Here is a 12,743-nt window from a genome sequence, read left to right on the forward strand (position 1 = left end):
AGAAGGGGAGCACTTGGGAGAAATAATAGAGAAGTGGATCGAAGCCATGGAGGAGTACTTTGATATCAAAGGCTACAACAACGAAAAAAGTAAGGTGGTTTTTGCCAGGCTGAAGATCATAGAAATAGCCAGAGTATCATGGAGGAACCACTGTGAGACAAACTGCTTGGATTGGAACACATAGACGTGGGATGATCTCAAAGCATACCTCAGAAAGAGATTCTATCCTCTAGGCTTCTTGGAGACAAAGATGAACTAGTTCTTGGAGCTAACCCAGGGAAGCCGAACTATGGAGGAATATCACCAAGCATTCACTCTCCTCCTCAAATACTCGCCACCGCTAGATGAAGAGCAGTTGATGGCCATGTTCATTCAGGGAATGAACGAACCCTTGGATACTTTGGTGAAGAATGCTAAGCCTGTTTCTATGGCCGAAGAGTGCGGATACCGAAGGATTTCGCCAAGGCCTTTGTTGTCAAGGTCTCACCAAAGGCACCACCATCGTCCTTCAAAAGATTCCTAACCCTAGAAGGTGATTTCAACTTCTCGCCTCCTAAGAGACACTAAGGTCCTAGTCAAACCCAGGATACGGGAAGTTCCAGAATGGAAGAAAGGCCTTTTTCTCGGAATACAATCACCTGGAACTCAACTTCAGAAGTTCCACCCTTGAACAACGAAATTAAATGCTTTAACTGTGCCAAGGATATGGTCATCGTAGCATGGAATGCCCAACTCCTTTTGGATCAAGGTTTTCAGGACAAGGAAGTCAAGGACCAAGATTCCAGATTCCAGCTCCTTCCTTCCAGAGTAATCAAGGTCCTTCCTGTCAAAATCAGGGAAACCCCAGAGGTAGACTCCCTAACCAACCCTCAGCTTTAATGCAAAGTAATGCAAGACCTCAGTCTAAGAATTGGAAAAATCAAAGAGAGAAGTTTCCAAACCAGCCATCTGCTTCCAAGGCAATCACGATGTAAGTAATCGAAGAAGAAAGAGATGAAATAGATTATCCTCCCCAGTTGTAAGATGAGGACATCTCATGTTCTTTAAGTGGGGTAGGATGTAAGATTCCTCCCTCCAGCTTTTGAGATGTAATGGTGTAAGAACCTCCCCTTCAGTCTCTGTAATCATCCCCTATTTAAAAATGCAAGAAAACATTGTTTTTTCTTGTTTTTGGTCTAGAGAGAGAAAATATTCTAGAGAGAGATAATACAGCTTTGAAATATTTTTGGATAAGTATTTTCTCCTAGTCAACAGGAAGAGATCCCCTTAAAAAGAGTTTTCCAATGTGTAGTAGAAATTGAATATGTGTATTGGACATCTTGGCCTAGGGGTACATAATTTCAGAAAATTTTGATTAAGGTCCAAATAGTGTTCAAGAAGGGCCAATAAGGTTAATCCAAATGTTGGAATAAGAAAAATTCAAAGAATAAAAGAAAATCCTCCAAAAATGAGTAAATTCTCACATAAGATGAAGAGTTGACTAGTACTGGGGTCTATTAGTAAAAAAATGAGATTTATTAGTATAAAAATGAAATTTTGACACCTCAAGAATGGGGGAGCGGGCTCATGAAGGAGGCGCCTAGAAATCACATCAAGGGGCATGTTTTAATTCAAAAAAATCAGATATTTCATCTCTCCTCTCTCCTTCTTCAAACCAAATCAAAAAAGTGAACCAAACTAGTCTAAAACTTGTCCAAAATGGATCAAACTAGAGCTGGAAGCCTCTAAATTCTAGTTGGACTTGGTTGGTGGCCTCCCTCACCTATAAATAGACCCCCATTCCTTTGTATTTTCATATTGGAGTAACTCTATGTTAGTGTAATTTTCAGTTTAGTATATTTCTATTATCTCTCTACCTTGCCTCTCCATTATGAAGCTTTGGGGCTTCACTAATCCTCTTCTTCTCTTGGAGATTACCCTCTTTTACTTGGTGGCCAAGCTTCTTCTTTGAGGGCTTCACATTTCACTAAAGAATCAAGCCAAAAACCAAGGGTAAGCCTAAAACAATGGTGTTTTACTCTCTTCTTCAATGTAATCTTCTTCCCAACCCCTCTAATGCTTGGGAAGCATTTTAATCCATGGTTTCTTCTTTATTTTATTAATTATATTATTTAAATAAATTAGTGCTAATTTTTTATGCTTAAATGTAATATTTTTGATTTGTAAATCTCTCTTTTTGAGAATACTTACCTTTATGGATTAATCCTTCTTGGAAGGATATACCTTAGTCCTAATCTCATTTTCTTAACCAAAACTCTAGGCCTAACAAGCTAGAGATGGAGATTAAGCTCTTGTATGATTTTTAATCTAATTAAAATGAGGATTAGTTCATTTATGCTTGTTTTATGTTAAGAAAATTCATATTTATTCATTCTAAAGTGAAAGAGAGCTTGTGCTAACATTCTTATAATTATTTTCATATGGAAGTCATATTTGGGTAACTTTTCTTAAGTAAACAAGGTGCTCAAATGTAATTATGTTTATTTTTAAGCTTTGGTTTATGCATAAACTAATTTTTATGTTAAAAGGGTTATTTTAACCATTTTTAATTCACAGAAAATAGGGGAAAGTTATGGCAAAATTTTATCAGTAGAAAATGAAGGTTTAGGCATAAATAATTTTTATTCTAAAAGGGGAACCTTGAGTGTTTTAATTCATAGAAAATATGAGAAAATTAAGGTAAAATTTTTATTATTAAAAAAATGAATTTTATGCATAATTAATTTTTGTGCTAAAAGTGGAATTTTAATCATTCTCACTTCATAGAAAATATGAGAAAGTTATGGTAAAATCTTTATCATTAGAAAATGGAATTTATGCATAAATAACTTTATATCAAAAGTGGAATTTTTAGTATTATCATTTCTTAGAAAATGTGGGGAAGATATAGACAAATTTATATCATTAGAGAATGAGCTTTAACATAATAAATTTTATGTTAAAAGTGGAGTTTTGAGCATTATTCATTTGCCTAAAAAATAAAGAAGGTTATGAATAAATTTTCTTGATGAATTATGGAAATGATTATAAATATAATTCATTTAGATAAAAATGGATTAGTAGGTGTGCATAAATATTTTATGCTAAAAGAGGGATTTCTGTGATAATTCATTTTGGGAAAATAGAGAAAAGAAGGTGAAAATATTCATAGGGGTGCATTGAGAAAATATAGATAAATTTTAATCAAAAAGAGAAAATATGGGTATAATTGATTTTGTAAATCCCATGAGGTCATATGTATAAATCTTTTATTCAAAAAGAAGAATATTGAGTATATTTTATTTTGGAAAAATTGAGATAAGAATGAGAAAATATTCATGGGAATGCATTGTGAAATCATAGATAAAATTTTAATCAGAAAGAGGAATCACGAACATAATTAACTTTTCAAATTACGAAGTATATATCTAGATTCTCGAAAAATAGAATCTTGGGGTACATTCTAAACGGGAAAAGGATTTCCGAGAAAAAGACCAGAAACACGCTTAGTTGGATGAATGTGAATACTTGTGACTTACTTATCCCCAGATTCCCTAGAAAAGGAATTCGGAACTCTTGAAAGGATCAAGGATCCAAAAGAGAATGGAAATTTAGACTTAACTGAATTGAGTTGAGAAAAGTTATCTTTAACTGAGCCAAGTAATGGTTGAGACTTAGAAACTCCTGTCAGTGTAAAAAGTAGAGTAATTGTACTTTTAGTCTGGTTGATGTGTGGAAAGATGTGAATGGATGTGAATTGATGTGGGAATGATGTGAGTGGATGTGAATTGATGTGGGATGATGTGAATGCATGTGAATTGATGTGGGATGATGTGAATGGATGTGAATTGATGTGGGAATGATGTGAGTGGATGTGAAATGATGTGGGATGATGTGAATGGATGTGAATTGATGTGGGATGATGTGAATTGATGTGGGATGATGTAAATGGATGTGAATTGATGTGGGATGATGTGAATGGATGTGAATTGATGTGAGAATGATGTGAGTGGATGTGGGATGATGTGAATGGATGTGAATTGATGTGGGATGATGTGAATGGATGTGATGTGAATTGATGTAGGAAAATGTGGGATTATGAGAAATGACATGGGATGATAAGAAATGATGAGGAATAATGTTAAAGGATGTGGAATGATGAGGAAAGAGGAGAATTTTATTTAGAACTGTATTTGTATGTGAAACCTATTTTTTAAAGATTGTTTTATGTCAAGAATGCTCGGGAAGCATTTTTACTATCTTGTGGAATGAGGTCATGGGACCTAAGTGAAAAGGTTGCAACAGCTGAGACGGAGAGTCAATGAAGGACGTCTCCCATGTGGCAAGGTTGGCCGAAGTCTTGACTAGCCTCAGTTTGATTAAAATGGTGAGCTTCTGGCACACAGTGGATGAGGGACCAAGGAAGCGGCCTATGAGTGAAGCGCTAGGTGACCTAAAACGAAGGAGCCTAGAGGAGGGTGCTGACCATACGGTGCTCGGGATCTAGGTCGCCTAGGATACCCACGCATGCAATGAGGAATAAAAATGAGTTGGAGTTAGTGGTAAATCAATATTGGGATATTTTTGGATAAATAAATATTTTTAGCCAAACTGAAGCTGGAAAATTCTAAAACTCAGTTGAACTCAGTTAGTGGCCTCCCTCACCTATAAATAGACCCTCATTCCTTTGTATTCTCATCTGTGAAGTAAACTATACCGGTATTACTCTAAGTTAAGCTTATTTTCTATTATCCTCTAAAAACCCTCTACAAATTGAAGAGATTGGAGCTTCTCTCTCTCTCTTCAATCTTCCTTGGAGACTCCAACAACATACCAAACCAATTGATTGGTTGGGGGCCTCTACTGTGATCAAAGAATCAAGTAATTTAGGAGGTAAAGTGTGGATTATTGTCTTCTTTTTCTTAAATCTCCAAATGTTTCTCTTCTCAACCCCTCTCAAGCTTGAGAAGCATTAATTTGAATGGCTTTTGAATACTATTGAAGTTCTTTATGTATTGTTGAGACTCTCTCACTACTTTCTCTCACTACGTCACATGGCTATACCATCATCTTCTTGTAGCGTAGGGACACCATACTTTCTAATGTGAGTTCTCAGATTTGCAAGGTTTGAGTGTTTTGTGTCTCGCATTGATTCATTTGTGCCATATTTTGTTGAGTTAAAGATGATATACCAATCAAACAAGATTAGTGTGCACAACATGTGTTTATGATTGATTTGGTTTGCTTGCATAGACTTTAGGACAAGGTGTAGTTTCACATGACCTTGTTTGCAATAGAATTTTTTATCTCACTAGGCAAAACAAGGAAAAATAATATTTTCTTGTATTCAGAAACATAGAATTATTACAAGGGATTGAAGTAGAGGCTTAACTGTTATTCAGGCTGAGGAGGAATCTTACATCCTCTCCCACTTGAAAAACGCGAGATGTCCCCATCTCGCAAAGTGGGAGTAATCCTTTGCCAACTCTTCTTCTTTCTTCTTCTTTCTCCCAAGTGGCGTCTTCTAGAGGGAAGAACTCTCCCACTTTACTAAGAATTCTCTGAGGACTCTGCTCCTGAGAATCTTCTCCCGAATGTCAAGGATTTCCTCGGGTTGGAGTAGCATCTGGCCTTGAGTCGGAGAGATCAATTGTTCATCATCAAGCTGGTGACTCGGGCTAGGTATATACTTCTTAAGCAAACTGACATGGAATATATCATGTACCTTGAGATGGGGACGTAGAAGAAGTTTGTAGGCTAGATCGCCCACTTTCTTTATGACAGCATACAACCCACACTATCTGGGAGAGAGCTTCTTGTACTTCCCTAAGGATAAGGAACTTCTTTTTGGTCATACTCGAATGAAGACCATATCTGATTCTTCAAACTCTCTCTCAGATCTCTTTTTATCTGCATAATGCTTTTGTTTGTCTTGGGCTGCCTTTATATCTTTATGGATTGATTGCATCTGTTGGTCCATGTCGTCAAGCATTTGTCTCAACATTTTGACTCTGATCAATGGATCAGACCAAGTCAATGGTGTAAGGCAATCTTGTCCATACAAAGCTTTGAAAGAACTCATCCCAATACTCCAATGATAAGAAGCATTGTAAGCGAATTCGACCAAATGCAGATGACTTAACCACTTCTTGGGTTCCCTGCCCGCAGCATGACCGAAGGATATCTTCTATTACTTGATTCACCCTTTCCGTCTGGCCATCTGTTTTGGGGTGATAGGCTGTGCTGAGATCCAAGAAAGATCCTACTGCTTCAAAGAACGCAGTCCAGAATTTCGATGTGAATTTGGGATCTCGGTCACTTACTATCCTCTTGTGGGTAAACCATGCAATCTGAAGATCTCCTTAAGGAAAACTCTGGCAACATCCATTGTAGAGTATGTTTATTTCACTGGAATTAGATGGGCAACTTTGGTCAGCCTGTCAACTACCACAAAAATGGAGTTGTAACCTGATTGCACGGGTAATCCAGTGAGACAAAGTCCATAATGATGCATTCCCACTTCATCTGTGGGATGTCTAGAGGCTGTAGTTTCCCTGGCATCTTGACTCTCTCTGCCTTGACTCTTTGGCACATCAAGCATTTTCGCACATGATCAAGTACATCCTTTTTGAGTCCTGGCCAGAAGAAGCTTTTCTTCACAGACATATAGGTTTCTATAAACCCTGGATGTCTAACTATCAGGCTATCATGGGCTTCTCTCACGATATCAGGCTACCATAGGCTTCTCTCAAGATTCTTCCCTTTATTCCCTCATTATTAGGGATACATAGCCGATTATTATAATACATGCATCCTTTATCCAACTTGTATTCGAGAACTCGACTCATTTCCTGAGGAGTCTTGCTTTCCTGCATCAGAAGGGTAGCAATAGGGACAAAGAATTTGTCCTGCAAGATTTTCTACATGGTTACTTTGTGACAATGAATGTCAGCCTGATTCTTTTGGAGCCAATCTATTCCAAGGATCCATCATATATTCCCAGGGGTAGGACTCTAAATTGGCACTCTGTTACGTTCCCATCTAGGCTAAACTGAATAAGGTCAGTCTTAAGGTGAGTGAAAAGAATCTTCCCAATGGCTAATTCCACTTGCATAGGTTTCCCTGATTTTTTATTTAGGACTAATTTATGCAGACCTCCTGGGGAAATAAAAGAATGAGTACTGCCTAAATCAATCAAAAGCTTGAATTGCTTACCTTGGTACTCTGCTGGAGTTTGGAGGACTGAGAATTTACGGTTATTCCCCTGATGCTCAATTGCTGCATAGATCTGTCCTTTCTCTTCCTCCACTTCCTCAGCTATGGTGACTGCTCTGGCTGCTGCAGTCTGAGGTGGAACTCTCTCTCTTTGGTTATTCCAATTTTGGGAGGGAGTTCGGAGACTGCTTTGCATGGAGGCTGCAAAGCTGAGCTAGCACTCATCTTGGGTTACCCTGATTCTAGCATGGGAGACCCTGGCTGGATTGGACTGGATTGATATGAAGAAGTCTGTCTCTCGGAACTCTGGGACCTTGGCTTCCTTGGCCCACAGAAGGAGATGGGCAATCCTTGAGTTGGTGCCCAAGTCCCTGACATCCGAAGCATCTGTTCTTGCTTTGAAGCTCTTTCCTTTGCATTTTAGAGAGAGAGCCAGAGTTTCTGAGAATGTACTTCGAGGGAAAGGTCTTCCTTCATTTCTGAAGCTTCCCATCTCCATGTTCTGGTTAGGACCTTGGTGTCTCTTTGGAGGCCAAAAGTTGGAGGAGTCTGAAATCTCTTGAAGGATGAGGGAGCTGGCTTTGGTGGGACTTTTACGATGAAGGCTTTGGCAAAGTCCTTCGCCATTCTGACAGCTTCAGCCACCATGGACACTGGCTTGGCATTTTTTACCAGTGTGTCCAAGGGTTTGTTCATTCCCCGAGTGAATCTGGCCATGAGTTGCTCTTCATCTAGAGGTGGTGAATATTTAAGTAGAAGAGCGAAGGCCTGGTGATATTTCTCGATGGTTTTGCTCCCCTGTTTCAGCTCTAAGAATTCGTTCATTTTGGTTTCCAAAAATCCAGGGGGACAAAATCTCTTCCTTAAATAGGTTTTAAGGTCGTTCCAGGACTGAGTATTTCAGTCCAGACGGTTGGTGTCACAATGGTTCCTCCATGCCACCCTGGCTATTTCCACTATCTTCAGCCTGGCAAGAGCCATTTTGCTTCACTCATTGTAGCCAGTGACGTCAAAATATTCTTCCATGGCTTCCACCCATTCCTCCACAGCCTCGCGCCCAAGTTCTCCCCTTCTCCTTTGAAGGGTCCTGGCTAAGTTCTATGAAGAGCCTTGCGAACATCAGGGTCAAGCTCATCATCTTCAGAGAGAGGGTCTGGCTGACGGCCACGGTTTCCTCGTCTCGTGATTCTGCCAAAAAATGATATATTATTAAATTTTTATTTTTTATATCGTCCACGAGATCCTAAGACTTAAGAGGTTCAAAAAATAATTTCTTAAACAAGACAAATAATCTTATTGGAGATCTATGACATATGTTCGATAACAAATTTTTCTTTATCAGTTCGTCCATAAACAATCACTTATAAAGCAGGGAATTTTTCTCCAGAAAATATTTCTTTATTTATATAAAAGTTTCAATATGTACATAGAGCAGCTCAGCTCCTCCAGAAATCAAAATCTCCTCAGGAGACGCATAAGACGGCGGTACTGGTGTGGGCCATAGCCATGCCCTGATACAAACGTTCACTTACTGCCAAGGGAGCTATTATCTTCTCCTTATAGGAATAAAGCGTCTAAGGAGTCTATAGATTTGGCATGAGAGTCTGAAATTCCGAGGCATTGAATGATATAGAATGACACCATGTACCACTTTCAACTTTATCAGAATCATGGCCATGAGAGGTTTTGCCTCAGCGTTGCACGCCGATCGCAAGAGGCATGGACATACTGCCCTGCAAACCACTTATGCTGTCATCTCTCCGCTGGGTCAGGAAAATATAAATCCTCGAAATGGCATGTGAGTCTGCTGACTCGGCTTGTTCGAGTTGCAGTGGAAGAGATGAGATGCTCAAAGGCAAACGCAGTCATGTCTTGCCGACTGGGTGAGGTCGGGAATACCAGATAGCTACGAAACTTTCATCTATAAAAACAATTTCTTTGATTAAAAATCCTTCATTAAAGAAGCTTACGGAATGAAAATACGTTATGAAAATATTTTTTCTGAGTTTTTATTATCAATTTCTGATAAGAATTCGTTTATCCTTATTAGCTTTCAACAAGGCTCTGATACCAACTGTGAGGTCCCCCGCCCGCTCCGGGGCTCCTGTCGGCGGGGTGGAAGCGACGTCGTCCTCCCTCGCGCGAGGCGGGTTCCACACACTCGGGGCCTCGCCCGCGGATGTCCGGGGCGAGAGGCTAGCCCGGGCGGCCCCTCCAAGATCGGCGGGCCCGAAAGACTACCCTCGCCCGGAAGGCACAGGCTTCTTAAAAATTACATAAAATATCCATTAATTCCATTAAGCTAAAAATTCCACTTTTCTCATTTAAACATTTGAATTCCAATATGGTAGGAATTCCTCTTTCATCATTTAAACTTATCTATGCAAAAAGATAAATTTAAGTAAATTTTCTCTTAAAATTTAAATAAAAATCTCCATTAATTCCTTTACACTAGGAATTACACTTTCCTCATTTAAATATTTGAATTCCAATATGGTGGAAATTCCTCTTTCATCATTTAAATTTATCTATACAAAAAGATAAATTTAACTAAAATCCTTCTTTAATTTTTAAATAAAATATACATTATTTTAGCATCACAATTTTTCTCTTACTTCATTTGAATACATGGATTTCCATTGTCATGGGGATTACTCTTTTAACATAAAAATGGATTACTAGAAATTCCTCTTTCTCTTAATTAACTATTTATGCATAAACATAAAAATTAAATTTTTCATGATTATAATGAGAATCATTCAATTAATCTAGGATGATTAATCCTAGAATATGGTAGGAAGTCCTCTTTTCATAATATAAATGAAAATGATTTATGTGTTTATTTTTCAAAAAATTTGCCATAGCTCCGCTGCTGCTGCTATTACTGGTAATTCTCAATAAATTTGAAAGAATAAAGTTTAGTATTATTCATGTGATTAGAATAACTACTAATTGGATCATTATCCAATTATGGATTGATTCTTAATTTTACCATAAGTTAAATAGCATAAAAGTTTTAAAAAGCCATTATTTTGGCCTTCAATTAGACAAGCATAGAAATTACTTTTAGATTAGAGAAATGCTTCATGTGAGAAGCTTAATTTTGAATTGAGAATAGGTCATAGGAATGACCATTCTTTGTGGAAGAGAGAGAAATGCTTGAAAACTTATGTGGGCATTTACTCATTTTTGGGTATTTTCTTTTATTCTTTAGATTTATCTTGTCCCAACACTTGGATTAGTCTTATTGGTCCATAGGAACCTTAATTAGACCATAATTAAAAAAATTTAGAAAATCTTGACCCTTAGGCTAAGGTCTTCTAAATCATTTTTATTTAATTCCAATTGCACCTTGGAAAAATCTATTTTGATTTTCTATTTTAGGGAAATATTTTTTTGATATTTGTAGAATTTATTTATCCAAAAATATCCCAATATTGATTTACCACTCTCTATAATTTTTTATCTCACTAGGCAAAACAAGGAAAAATAATATTTTCTTGTATTCAGAAACATAGAATGATTACAAGGGATTGAAGTAGAGGCTTAATTGTTATTGAGGCTGAGGAGGAATCTTACACTTATGATTTTTAGACGAGCAAGGATGAACTTGCTTCTTTCATTGTATCCATGAAAAGTTCAAAACTATCAAATACTTATCATAGCACCACATCTGAAGGTACTCAGGATTAATACATCTGAAGGTACTCATGATTAATACATCTGAGATCTTTTTTTTTTTAGAATTACATATCTGGTGCCTTGGGATTGATACATCCAAAGATTATCAGGATTAACACGTCTGAGATGATTAGTTTTCTGCATTTTACTATCGATGATCTAGAATTTGGCCTTCTAGCCTCTACATGCTAGGCAAAATCCTACGGGACCGCTGGCGAGGACTCAAGCCGACCTGTCGCCCTCTTAGGCTTTGTCGCTTGATCCTCCCGCCCCTCAGAGGGATGTCTACGCACTAGGGTGGACTTATTCACCACACTAGCCTGGGCCCTCAGAACTAGACAACATCACAATCACTCGCCTCAATTGGCAAACCTCATTCTCCCAATGATATGAGGGATACCATGGGCCGACTCTGGGCCTTACTAATGTCACGGCCGTCTGGCTACCCAAGCACAAGAGCAGGGCAACGTCAAGGCAGGGAGAAGTTGTACATGTACCTTAATTCAACCAAGATAACAATCTATTTACTCAACTAAACCATAGGACTAGAGTCCATGTTACCTTCTTAAGAAAACAACTCTTTCACAAAGACTTTAGCATTTCAACTTGAGATTACGAGCGATAAGACATTCTTTATTAAGGCATATGCTTTTGTTTAAAAGAATCGAAAACTTTAAGTAGTAAATCAATCAAATAGATCACTATTAATAAATAATAGAGAATCCGGTGCTTTTTTTTAAAGAATCAAAAACTTTAAGTAGTAAATCAATCAAATAGATCACTATTAATAATTAATAGAGAATCCGCGGCCATACCTCAACCCCTAAGAATGATATATAATTGAAAAACAAAATATGTATATACCTTATAGAAATTTGTCGTTTATCATTGTCTTTGGTCTCGTTAACAAGAGCTTCAGAACTTGAAATAGGAGAATGGAGAGTCTCCTAATACCTTCTCGTAGTAGAAATGGAATAATCTGACCATCCTCGAGCTTAATGTCCTCTCACTCATACTCTAACTCTTCTCTCTTTGAAGGAATGACAAAGTAGCCTTCTCTCTCATGGGGCTACAGCATACTATTCTTCCTTTAAAAGAAAACTATGGAGTTGTAATCGCTTCCTTCGAAAGACCATAGAAATCTAGCCTTCTCTTCTAAGAGATTAGATAAGAATGAAGGGATATATACATCTCAAGGTCTATAATTACCTTGAGGCTACTTGCTGCCTTCTTACAGTTTTCCTTGTGTAGAGACCCTAACATAATCAGAAAATGGTTTCGGCTATAACTCTCTAATTGAAACTCGGAATATGGTCATGTAGCCAGTCAAAAGAACTGGAAGGTATCTAGTCTACAAGTTATCGTGGGGGTAGAATAGGTAAAAATGTATGCGTATAGCCGCAAACTTGCCATCTTTAGAAACGCGTTGCTTTTCCACATTTGTAGTATGCATGGACTCTAAATATGTAAAAGTACTCTAAATTTGACCTCCTATCACCTAAATTCGAATTCTTAATTTTGGAGATACTTATCTCTTAATAGAACTATTCTTGTCTTCTTATTTCTTTTAGAATTTTTGGAGCTAATATTTTTATTCTAGCACTTTCCTAATGTTTCTAGCCTTATTGTCTCACTCTTCTCTAAGTGCACTCTTTCCTTCTTGAAATCTATATTAAAAGAGACACATACATGGCTTGGGAGGAACCTTACAACAACAGGTTAGAGGATGACATGGCATTAGTAGTTCGAACAATGGCATGGCTTTAGTACGTTAGACAGTATATCAGATGATGACATGGCTTTAGCACGTCGAAAGCTAATGTAGATTCTATAGATCTGAGTTTGTAGACAAGAGTGATTGACAATGA

Source organism: Cibotium barometz, chromosome 44, assembly GCF_041138505.1.
Source record: "Cibotium barometz isolate CiBa-2024 chromosome 44, ASM4113850v1, whole genome shotgun sequence".
Lineage (NCBI taxonomy): Eukaryota > Viridiplantae > Streptophyta > Polypodiopsida > Cyatheales > Cibotiaceae > Cibotium > Cibotium barometz.